Genomic DNA, 12,529 nt, shown 5'->3' with positions numbered 1-12,529 from the left:
GTTGTCATTACGCTTTCAGACAAACCTTCTGGAATAAAATGAAAAAAAAAAAAAAAAATGGAAATGCCAAATGAGATGCTACCAGCTTAATGGACTTCCAGCCTCCTAGAACCTGTGGGTGTATGGGGTTTGTGCTGGTTGTGTCTAGGAGGCTTGCAGGAGGGGAAACAGGCGAAAGGGGGGATCTTAAGAGTTAAGTATCCAATATAAAATGCCCATAAAATAGCAACATATTAAAAAAAAAATCCTGGCTCCATGACACACACAGCCCTAAAATTAATTGAGTGAGCCAGATGGTTTTGCCCATTTGAAGCAAATTGGGTGCATTACAAAGTGAATCTTATTTGTTGTGCTAAAATGATCATTAATAGCAAAATAATAAGATAAAGCATAATATTTTTTTAAAAAAATGGAATTGACTCTTTCCAGAATAAGGTCACACAGATGCAGCTTCCTTCTTGATGAATCGATGTGTGTTGCTTCTGAGTAATGTAACTCCTTGAGTAGGAAAAATAGTCATAGCCAAGCTAACCTGCATGATGATGGGATGTTTTACCAAAAGAAGCACAAGTATTGATGAAGTTACTTTAAACTTTTACCGGGCAAAATGCTAAATTTTATGTACCAAGGCTTGGAAGTGAGGAAGATTTTCTTCTGTTTGGCTATGTCTGTTAAAATGAGCCCTCCGTAGAAGAGGGCGTCATCTGCCCTTTAGAGATCATTATGACCGTGTGTCTTTGGCCCATCTGATAAAGGAGAGCATCCAACAAGAAGGAAATGAATGAAAAGGTGGTGTGACCTGGCAAACAAGAAATTCGGGCCATGGAGTCTAGACCAGTGATTGTCACAAGCCAGCCTTCTACCGAGGTGCCTCAAGGGTTGTCTGGGGGCCTGGGGGTCTGGAAGTAGAGCCAGTTGGGCTTCAAGCCTTCCTGGGCAAGGATGACTGAGTTGGAGCCGTAACATCTACATGGAAGAGCTTTGGAGCTCTTGTGTTTATCCAAGGACTGCCCTCCCCATGGCAGGTATGCCAAACCTGCTACACACAGAGCATGGGCATCGGGATGTTCCTCATTACCCTCAGGGCAATTCCATTCTTGAGATACTTCGATTGTAGTATTTTCATAGGGCCTTTAACAGCCACAGCATGGCCATGTTTGTTTGCTTCCTCAATTTTACAGGTCTATGAAATCATCCAGAGAAATAAATCTAAAATGAAATGTTGACTTCTATTTATACCTCTTTCTGCTTAATGCAACCCTTCTACTGTTAGGGAGACTGGTGAACTTTGTAGTCCTTATTCATATGTTTTCAATCTCACATCTCTGAGAGATTTTGTAAAGTATAGAGGGATTTTCAACTTTAAGACCTCTGGAGCCCACATCATCCCAATATATATTACAGTCCTTCATTTCTTCTCCACATAGAGCAGACTCCACGACTGAGACGTGCTCGTCATAGACCTGCACACACAGCCACTGGGCCACCGCCCTCCATCTTGTGATATACCGAAGGGCTTACCCACAGAACCCTCCTGGCTTCTGGTGCATGTTAGACATGACAGACCATGCCTCTGGGAACTGTAACACACCCAGTGAGCGATGGGCTGTTTACAAATTATAAACACACAGCCGTTTCCTTCCAAACCAGAAGAAGAGAGGAAACTCCTTTCTATCCAAACTATCCATCTTGAAAGTGACATTCCTTAATTGCCAGCACCCCTTCCCACCAAATACCATCACAGGCAACTGTGGAAGTTGAAAGCACATGAGGGGCCCCCCTGGCACAGCTTCCTTGGGAGATAGACGCATTCTGTATATTCTGCAAATCTCTGATGCACAGACCTGGACATGGTCTGGGGTCTGTCATACTTTTATTATCTGGAAGGGGGATTGTTGTAAAATGATATCACTGTAGCCTCTTGCTCGTTTTCATTGTCAGAAGTCCATGGTGGTGACCGGTATGAGAAGCCAAATTAGATTGCACAGTTGTGTGCCTGTGTGTGTGTGTGTGTGTGTGTGTGTGTGTCTGGACTTTCAGTTATAACATAGAACCTTCAGGTAACTACTTTTTTGGCTTTTAGGAAACTAACTGTACAAACTAAACTTTGAAGAGAGGAAATCTTTCTTTCTTATTCCTGATGGCCCATGCAAGAAATTGCTTGTTACAAGTATAGTTTTCTGGGGACCCCTGAACAAACAGATAATGGCTAAGTTCAGCCAACAGCAATCAGATGACATTTCCTATTTGTATTAGATTCCAAATGTGGAATTCTTCTATGTGGACCTTATTTGTACGGATGGATTACAATGAAAATTGCATTAATTTTCTGCACAGTAAAGGTCAGTAATTGAAGCATGAACCAAGAAACTATTGTGTAAAGTGCTGTATCCCATACTTAGGAAAGGTCACGCAAAGCAATAATAATCTTGTTTTCATTGCGGAAGGTATAAATACTTGCATTAGAGTTTCTTTCTTTTTCCAGCCCGACAAATGCTTACATAGAATATTTTAGCATTTACTATTAACATCAGCAAGAAGAAATCATAAGGGCATGTAATAAAAAAAAATCCTGTCTTGCTATATCATAAGGAAATTGCACTATAATGCCTGCATTGTGAGTTGGTGTGTCTTTAACTTGGCTGTCAGAAATAGGACTTGAATGATCTGTTCTAGGATGATCAATGAGTGCACAATAGTCTTAGGGTGTTTAGGGGGGAAAAATTGCCCTTCTGTGTCAATTGTGGGCGAGAAAACAGATACGGATGTTTTTCTTAAGAAAATAAACATCTAATACATTTTTGTGGATCAGTTGTGGAACATTTTACAACAAAAGGATACAAATGAATATTGTATCTCCATGCTGTCTTCACAAATCAGGATATCATCATTAAAATTTAAGTACATTTTAAACCATCAATTTCAGTGTTTAACATGGTTTCCGTTCTCCAGACTGGTTAGTCCACTCATCCCAAGCAGAACCTTCTTAGGGAGAGAAGCACGTGGCCTATTATCTAGAAGGAGTTCTTGCTGTAATATAACCTCCATCATCCTTTGGATGAGTGGGCTAGGCCCATGATGCCTCATTCCCTGTGTTTTCTTATTCCAGAGAGAGACGATGATCTATGTCCCAACCAGGGGAGACCATCATCCTTGGAGAAAGTTTCTTCTTACAATCTCAGTGTGAGAGTAGTTTTGCTTATGATTCCTTTGTGCCTTCTTAACAATGTCCCAAACACAGCAAATTCGTTTCATTAGTGATTTTTTAACCTATTGACAGAGCAGTGGTACTTTAAAATGATAAAATGTGCTATTTTCAAGAAAATACAAAGACAATATGTTTGGAAGGTTAGCAATAGTTGAATACACACACACACTTTCAGGGCATATGCAATCTGTATATAGGGCATATTGTAGAGGATGTATTTAAGGAAAACTTTCAGGGGGGTGCCTGGGTGGCTCAGTGGTTAAGCATCTACCTTTGGCTCAGGTCATGATCTCAGGGTCCTGGGATCGAGTCTCGTGTTGGGCTCCCTCCTGGCAGGCTATCTCTCTCTCTTTCTCTCAAATAAATACATAAAGTCTTAAAAAAAAAAAAAGAAAGAAAGAATAACTTTCAGGGAAATAAAGTAAATGGTTGCTCTGATTTAACTCCTTTTAATTTGATTTAATGTGATTTTTTAGTGATGAAGTTTTAATTGCTACCATTTCTACCAAACGGTAGTCTTACTTTCAAGAATTTAATATTAAAATGGATTCCAGCCAATTCTTAATTATCAGTTTATGCATGTTTTGAATGGGAAGGGATTGGCTTCCCTCTTTACTGCAGTCTTTTCTCTGACACATTGACTTGCTCTGACTTTTCTTTTAAAACTCAAGCCCCCGTTCTTAAAAAATGTGTTGGCTTCATTACCTTTTGAAATCATCCAGAAATGTTACTAATCTGACCTTTTGGACCATTTTTCATCCTGCTAGTTTCAGGCTCAATAATATTCCTAGTACTTGTGTATTTTCTTTGTGATTTCTATTGTAAGGGTTATACTTGGTGTGTTATTCCCAAATGTTGTGAAATATGATATACCAGAGTATAAATCAGATGGATTATCTATCCTTCTATTAGTTTATGTGCACTGTCTAACAGAATGCAGTCAGAGGCTCTGGTTTTATAGACTGTACTGTGTCTAGATGTTTAATTTCTCATTGCCTAAAATGTTTACATCATGCTAATATAGAATACATTGGGCATTGTATCTCCATTATCCACAAGTCATTGTTTTTCCGAGGATAGTAGCTGTTCTCTTGTCTTTCTTAATGGAACCCTCCTCTGTTCCCTGGTGGTTTGCCCTAAATCCTGATTATCCAGTGAGTTTACAAGGTAATTGATAGGTGAAGACCCCTCTCTTTTCCTCAAGGGAAAAGTAATAATTTAAAGTAAGTAATAAAGGACACAAAAGTAATAATATAAAACATTATTTTGAATATTAGTTAAGTAATTATATTTATAAAAATGTTAATATTAGTAGAGGGTTTATAATTTGCGTACTGTTTTTATGTAGTTTAGCCCATCCAGTACTCAAAATAAACCATTAAATTTGATGTTATTTCCCCCCATCTACAAATTAAGAGAAATTAACTAGTTAGGTTAGTAGCAAAACTCAAATCCAGTTCTTCTGACCTAAATCAGATCTATTTTGGACCATGCCACACTGTCATGAAGGAAACATGTCATTAATTTATCCGTTCATTTTTCTGCATTATTATATATTTATGGAGTGTTTTCTCCCTCTCTGAGCCTCTATAGGTACAAAGATTATAACTATAAACATGGTCCTCTAAATAATTGGAGTATAGAGTAGTTCCTACTTCCGTTAAAGTTTGTACACTAGGTTGGGCAGTGAAGAGGAAGTGTGTGTGTGTGAATCAGGAACACTGAAGGAGGTGATGTTGGAGCTGAGTCTTAGGGTAGTAAGAATCACTTGTTGCACTGCTCGATCACATTAATGTTCAATCTTCCGCCCTTCTCACTCCCCTACCTCAAAGAAAACTAAAGGACACACACAGTAAAGTCAGCAATTGCCCCTCATTGTGTGTCTACCTATAGTAGTTACAGAGAACTACCTCCAGTACTTGCAGAAAACCACTAGCCCTCCCTGTTTGCCTTGGGGGCTGGGGGGGCATCATGCATCTGTCAGTTGGCTCAGAAACCAATCTTCCTGAGGTCTAAATGCCAAATAATTATCATAGACTGTTTCCAGTTTTTCATTTGTGTTTTATCAATATCTTCCTCTTGATGTTGTTCATTCTTTTACATTTTTCAGCCCTTCCCTGTAATACCAGATGAGATTCTTGTTGCAAGCCAAGAAAACGGGTTGGTAAATACCAGTGTGGAAGCGCTCTCTGAAATGAACAGAGCAGTTTAAAAACCACTTAGAAATGATATTGATTTAAAATCCGGTCTGTTTTATATTCATTTCCCTAAGCAAAAGTATACTTGAGAAAGAAGTGCTCTCCTGAAAAACTACAGAATTTTCCCCCCATTGAAAGCGCATACGCCATGGAGTTGACTGTGTGTGTGTCGGGGCGGGGGGAGATGTGCTCATGTGTGCATGCGCCATGGAGTTGAGTGAGTGAGTGTGTGTGTGTGGGGGTGTGGTGTGTGTGTGTGGGTGTGGTGTGCCTGCGCATGCGTATGTGAAAGTGCATGCACACACGTGCACATTCCCCCAACTCTCATGGGAAGAAGTTGCCAGTGCAGAAAGCCAAGCTTCCCAAGGAATAGCTTTTTATCTCATCTATCAGAAATATTGCTTCTTATTTGTTATGACAGATACTGAGATTTCGGGGTTTTTTTGGTGGTGGTTGTGTGTTTTCCATGCTAAATCCCGCTCAATCTATTTCTGGCATTTATAATTCTTCAAATTTTCTGGCATTTATAATTCTTCAATTCTTCCAAGTTTTCATAGGCTTTTAATATTCCGTAGGATAAAACAGACCAAACATACTCCCGTTGAAAGTCCAAGTTATATTTTTGTGCCTTTGCTCTAGAGGGCTGGAATTATTGGAAAGATCTTGAGACAGAATTTTGCATTGATCCCTTTTGGGAATGCTCCCCATCCTGTGACAAATACTACTCCATTTTTAAACATGTCGAAAGGATTTTTTCTGACATGGTCCATTTTCAGGGCTGTCTCCCCGGTTTTGCTTAGGTAATTAATTGAGGAATGAGGATTTTTTTTCCTAAATCAGAACATGTGGGAAATATTTAAAGTAACATACTGATTATATAATTAATTCTGAGTTGTAAATTCATTTTGATGGTGTGAATTCTCTCCCAGAGGCTCCCAGCTGGTTTATTACACCTACAGTGCTGTAGTCATTGGAGCTGTGGGGGTGGCAACAAGGCCTAAAGAAGGATGAATTTGCCTCCTGCTTCATTTTTGGTTTTATTTATAAAGCAAGCACATGATTTGTTCTCAATTCGGCTGCTTTACAAACTTAGCCAAAAGACTCAGGTTTATTTTTCTCATATTTTATAAACAAATGGACAATGAAGAAAGTGATGATCTTACATATATTTGTGTGTCTGTGTAGAATAATATACATTTTTAGGTTATAGAGATGGAGCTTGTCATCATTTTTCTTACAGTGAGGACCAGTCTTTCTTTATGGTATATCAGAAAACAAAGGAACCTTATGAAATTGTAATTCTGTATCTGAAAAGTTCCATGCTCTCATTTCTTCCATTATATTGTGATGCAAGCTTTATCACGAAGTAGACCCTAAATCACGTGAATTGACTTCCACCTTACTGGTTTTTCAAGTTTGTAGTAAGAAGTAAAATCCATTCTTTCTCAAATGTAGGGAGGGCTCTGAGAGTGCGGTGCGTGGTTGGTCACAATTTTTTTGTGCATTTGTTTAATCACACCAGTGGCCACCACTCTTCCACTCTTTTTATTACACATTTCCCTCTATAAATCAGAAGCCTCCTATGTTAAGGAAACACACAAGCACATGTGATAACAGTTCTGTCTTTCTGAATGGATCTCTGTTACTCTTCCCAGGCAATTTGGTGGCAGCCGCAGATGTAGTGTTGTGTTTGCTAAACTGTTATCACCACATTCCGTGGTTCAATCTGAGACGTGTAAATAAAGCCAGCATGATGCAGATAAAACTGCCAGATGATCTTTCCGTACGACGCAGGGCAACATGAGTAGACTTGTCTTGGAAGATCATTGCTTTTGAAACTTAAATTAACCCCAGTATTCTTTCAACTAGATCGAAGGTTATTCATTCTTTTATCTCTTTGCATTCTCAAAAGGAAGGGACGTATGTTTATGAAGTGTCTGGAGTGTACCAAGTGCTTTACATATCTTATGATATGAATGATATTTAATTCTTCAAACACTTGGGAAATGATTAGGCCCTCTCTTTTCCCAGATAGCAAAATCGGGATTCAGAATGGGTAAGGAATTTGCCGTGATCACAAAAACTGATAGATGAAAAGACAGAGTTGAACCCAGTTCCTTCTGACCCCTAGCGTGTTATTTACAAAATGTGTAGGCCTGGGTAGAGTTGGTAAGTCTCATGGTTGGTTGGTTGGTTTATTTTTGTTAACTTTTCACCTCTTGGTGCAAGCAATCCCTGGTTACCCCAGCTCTTAAATATAAGAATGGAAAGTAATGTTTCTGAAATATTTTCAAAAGGCATCATTTAACATACATTCTCATGAGTATTGGGCAAAATAATGCTGGAATGAAAGAGTAGGTGGCAATATGTAACTGATTGAGGAATCTCAAAATTATGTATTTGATGGTACAGAAAGAGACAGAACAGAAACCCATAGACATCAAAGAAGCAAATGCCAAAAAGAACAAGTGTGAGCTGAATACCTACCTTGTGAAATGTCCACTAGACAGTTAAGGGTTTGTTTGTTTTTTTTAAAGATTTATTTATTATTTATTGGAGAGCGAGCGAGAGAGAAACAGCATGAGAGAGGAGAGGGTCAGAGGGAGAAGCAGGCTCCCCGCCGAGCAGGGAGCCCGATGCGGGACTCAATCCCAGGACCCCGGGATCATGACCTGAGCCGAAGGCAGTCGCTTAACCAACTGAGCCACCCAGGCGCCCAAGGGTTTTTTTTTTTAAGGGGCTTCTTGTAATGGAGGTACACTTGCTCTGGAGTTCTGGACTGGAATCCTATGCCACATGTCCCTATTTGCACAGAAAATTTCCATTTGCTGTCTCCCCCCCCATTTTGTTTAAATACTAAGTATTGTATTTAATATTTCCGTTCAAATAACACTGGGATAAATTGCTTCGGCTTGTCGTTTGTGCATTCTGCTTCTGCTGTGGTTTTTCCTAGTAGCCCTGGGGTTGCATGTGCAGTGACCAGAGATCTCACACACACCCGGTTAAATCCAACCAGGGATAACAAGCAGGGATAACCCACCTATTTTCCTGACCCTTTTCAGGGGCTAAGCCACTAAAACCTAGCTTTAAAGGAAAGCTTTTGGATGGTCACTGATAAAACAAAGTGCTTTCAGATGAGTTCACCCCTTCTTGTCTCAAGTGGTGGTGGAGAAGCCTCTGATGCTCCCCAGTCCCCCCAGTCAGTCACGTGGCATACCAGCCTGTTGAGGCATGGCTATTGCCAAATTTATACGATGAATAAAGCCTCCAAACTGCCAATTCTAGTGGGGTTAGTGGGAAAGATGAAAAATGATAGGGTGAGTGTATGTTAAGTATATGCAGAATTTAAACAGTCCTGTGGATAAAAGAATAAAAAGTAGTCTCAACACTTTATGTTTTGTTTCACTCATTCCAATGAGTAAATAAATCTGCACTTTTTTTTTACTGTTTGATAAAGCTTTTTCAGTGAGTAAATAGTCAAGTCAGACTTCATGTTTAAGAAATAATCAAGTAATGATATTCTGTTTGTCAAGATAATTACTGATGAGCTAACTGATAGATGTGTGTTTACATTTCTTGTCTGTCCCCTGGGGCCATGGTCATATCATCTGTACATGTAAACTTAAGTTACAAATCTGCTAAAGAGCCTTCAACAGCTAGTAGTTACATTAAGAAGACCATTTCTGGAAACATGCTTTTATTTATGAAGCCAAAAAGTTGTGTTTACATATCTCTCTGTGGAGTATGACTTTTCTTTTAGATCAAATGACTATTCTACATTTATCTGATTTTTCCATTCCAAGGTTTCATTGTACTTGTATGAAAAATGGCAAGGTAGCTGTTAATGTGTTGACTCCAATAGAACTAACGTCTGAAAAATCTTGGGCAGAGTCAAACCGATTGAAACAGAATATCAAATAAGTTAATTCTAAAATTATTTTGATTTTTTTCAACCAATATATGGAACCAAAATAAAGCTTTTGCTAGTTTTACAAATGATAAAATCTCTGACATCAGGAATGCCAACATAAATTTAGCTGAAACATTTAGCATTGGGGATTATTTAATTTTGTAGGGATAGTATAAATGCAAACTTTGATGGAGGACAGCATCATGGCTAATAAGATATTCTTACAAAATGAAGGCATTTATGAGGCAGAAATGTACTTGGGATTGGCCACAGTGCCCTGATTATTCATGATTGTGTACAGACAAATGATAATGCTCCATTGATGGAATTAGAAGCTGTCGTGTCCACACATAATTATAAATATTTTATATATACAGTGTTGGTTAGAAACAACAAAGTTTTTTGTGACAAAGATATTTCAAATATAAAAATACACTTCAGTGTGGCAATGTGTACTCTGTTTTTTTGCTGCTGGTCATCAATTTGATTTTAGGAATGTTTGAACCTTTGAAGAGCTCTTAGTCAACTTAAACATTTTCCAGAGCTATTGAACTCTTGTGAAAAAAGAAATCTCTTTTTGTTGCCTTTGGGTCATAATCAGTTGGAAATTTTTATTCAAAATCTTCGATGACTGAAATGCTAAGTAATTTCATCTTTGAAAGCTTTTAAAAGGTGAGTGCAAGTGAATTTTGAAAGAACTGGAAAAAGACACTGATTTTTTTTTTTTTTTACAAAAACAAGGAACATTCAGCACAAAGTAAACTATGAGATCAAATGTTGTGCATGGTTCAATATTTAATTCTGAAGTTACCCTTTGGGATACCTCAATTTGTGGAAAAAAATCTTTTGATTTTTAATAGAGTAAATATCTATTTGACCCAAGAATGGAAGGAAATTGAGAAGCCATTTATTTGGCAGCATAGATTTTGTGAAACATTCAAAGGAATTACGGATACAACTTACTTGAAGTTTTGTCTTGAAAAAATGTTGACAGAGAAAATTCATATGCAGATACAAAAAGGCAGTGCCTTTGAAAATATTTCGGTTAAAATATATATGGATCTCAACATTTAAAAATTAAAATTGATAATGATTTTCTCCATATAACACATTTTTTGGTGTGAGATTTCAAGGTACCTCAGTGCCTGTAGAGAGAGTATTTTCATAATTAAAATTATGATCCACAGAGTCAATTAAAGGTGTCAATTTAATGACTATTAAGTGCAGCTCTGAAGATGATTGAGGACAATTTTCTGAAATATATAAAAAGATGGTATTAAAAAGTACATTCTTTTGAAAAATACCCTGACCTGGGATTATAAACATCTATAACTAGGAAACCAGTTAAATATGTGAATCTGTAGCACAAACAATCATTCTTTATGTATCATTTAAAAATGTCCAGATAACATAAATAAGTTTCATTTTAATATACGTAAAATATGTTTTTAAAAATTTTTTTAAGTAATGTATTTATAAAAATAAAATGAAATAATCATGTGGATTCACCGATATGATAAAATCAAGTTGATAGTTGATAAATATTTTAAAAATTATGGAGTTCTGATTACTTTTACTCTTCAAAATGTAAAGATTTGGTTGATAAATTACTATCCTGCTAGCTTAGATATGGTGGGACTCTTAGCCTTGTCTTTGAATATTAAATATGCAAACTAAAACATCAAATTCATTAAAAAGGAAAAGGACATTGAGACAATCATTTATTATTTTGGTATACTAACTTACACTTCCTTCACAACCAGAACCTTGGCATTTGGGTGTTTCACTGGGGGGGGGGGGAGGGAAACACACACACAGACACACACACACAGAGTCAATGGAACTAGGACTTTTTATGAATTTGAGCCACATGGAAATTTGAGTCATTTTCCAAGAAATTGTTTTGACCTAAAATCTATGCTGCTGAAAAGAGGAAGCTCCTTTTGCCCTTTGGGTCAAATTCCCTGGTGCTTTCAAATCCTCCTTTATAAACATGAATACTTATGTAGCAGACAGAGATGGGTTTTCACCATTGTGCCCATTAATAGATGTTGCCGAGCATGAATTAGGTTGCTCTGGCAGCATATCTAATTTTTAATGCAAGCTGCTGAAAGAATTAGAGGGTAAGGGAAATAAGGAATTTTAAATTGGAGTGAAAAACTACAAATGTTTTGCTAGTTTGATGTAGCAAGAGGACACAATGAGCCTGCCTTCTCCTTCTATACAGACTGCTTGGATTAAGGAGTTCAACCCAGATGGTAAGAGGTTCTTCAAACCATCCCAGCACCCTTTACTAAAGAGGGGCTGACAGTGGTGCATTCTAACCTCTGCCCTCTCCGTGGTCTGCTTCTGCCAAGTAGCTTCATGATCAAGGACAGGTGGGAGAAGGGACATAACTTGAAGTACATAATTCGTGCTTTTGTGACATTTCTGCCATCCTGGTGCTTTTACCCACAATTGCCGGGTGGTAGATTCCCCTTCCCACCCAACTTGTGTCCAGTTTGATGGAACAGAGAATGCAAGAGGAGAGTGAAATATTTTCTTTTGCTGCACAGAAGGTTATTCTTAAAATGCTCTCATAAATTTAGTACAATTCTAACTCAAGTAAAATTCTAGATAAAGAAAAATTTGAGGTTTTTGATTTGGTTTTTGGTTAGATGTAGTGTCTACAATGACCCAGATAGGCAAGAGCTGAGAGGATACTAGCTAAATCCCAGTTCCAGTAGAGTTCCCAGGGAGCTAGATTATGGTATCAGAACATAAGAAATTGTGTAAAAATACCACTCTTTAGGGAATCCTCTTTTTCCAACATTTGAGTGATTTCTAAATTCTTTTTAGAAGCATTAGCTGCCTAACATGGTAAAACACACTTGAGATTTTCTATAAGCAAAGTAAGGACAGTGTTCTTAGGAGGCTGAATTCTGTTTCACATGAAGAATTGGAGACTGAGGAAGATGAACTTGTATTTGCTTCTACTTCTATGACGAAAAAGCCAGTCAATCACTGAGCATCCACCAAGGGAGTAACCTGTGTAGGATGCAATCTCCAGCAGTGACTTTGTAGTCTGCCTCCAGGTGCCTACTCTGTTTCTGAGGTGGTTGCCAAAGAATAACTGAAATGTTTGTCAGACTTGCAGTGGGTTTAAAACATGACTAAAAACACAGCAGAGTTTGACAAAGAAGCCACAGTACTAGGAAACCTATCATCTGGATT

At 37.9% G+C, this 12,529-nt stretch overlaps 1 protein-coding gene across 2 annotated transcripts in view; it reads left to right on the top strand.

Annotated features, from left to right (window-relative positions):
* The window catches only part of MCTP2 (multiple C2 and transmembrane domain containing 2), a 237,802-nt gene that overhangs the window by 203,286 nt on the left and 21,987 nt on the right, over nt 1-12,529 (top strand). The gene's annotated exons all lie outside the window — the stretch shown is intronic.

The sequence above is a fragment of the Mirounga leonina genome, unplaced genomic scaffold (genome assembly GCF_011800145.1).
Source record: "Mirounga leonina isolate KUSES-001 unplaced genomic scaffold, KU_Mleo_1.0 Mir_178, whole genome shotgun sequence".
Lineage (NCBI taxonomy): Eukaryota > Metazoa > Chordata > Mammalia > Carnivora > Phocidae > Mirounga > Mirounga leonina.
The sequence above is the reverse complement of the archived record's forward strand: the minus strand, read 5'-3'. Positions and strand labels throughout refer to the sequence as shown.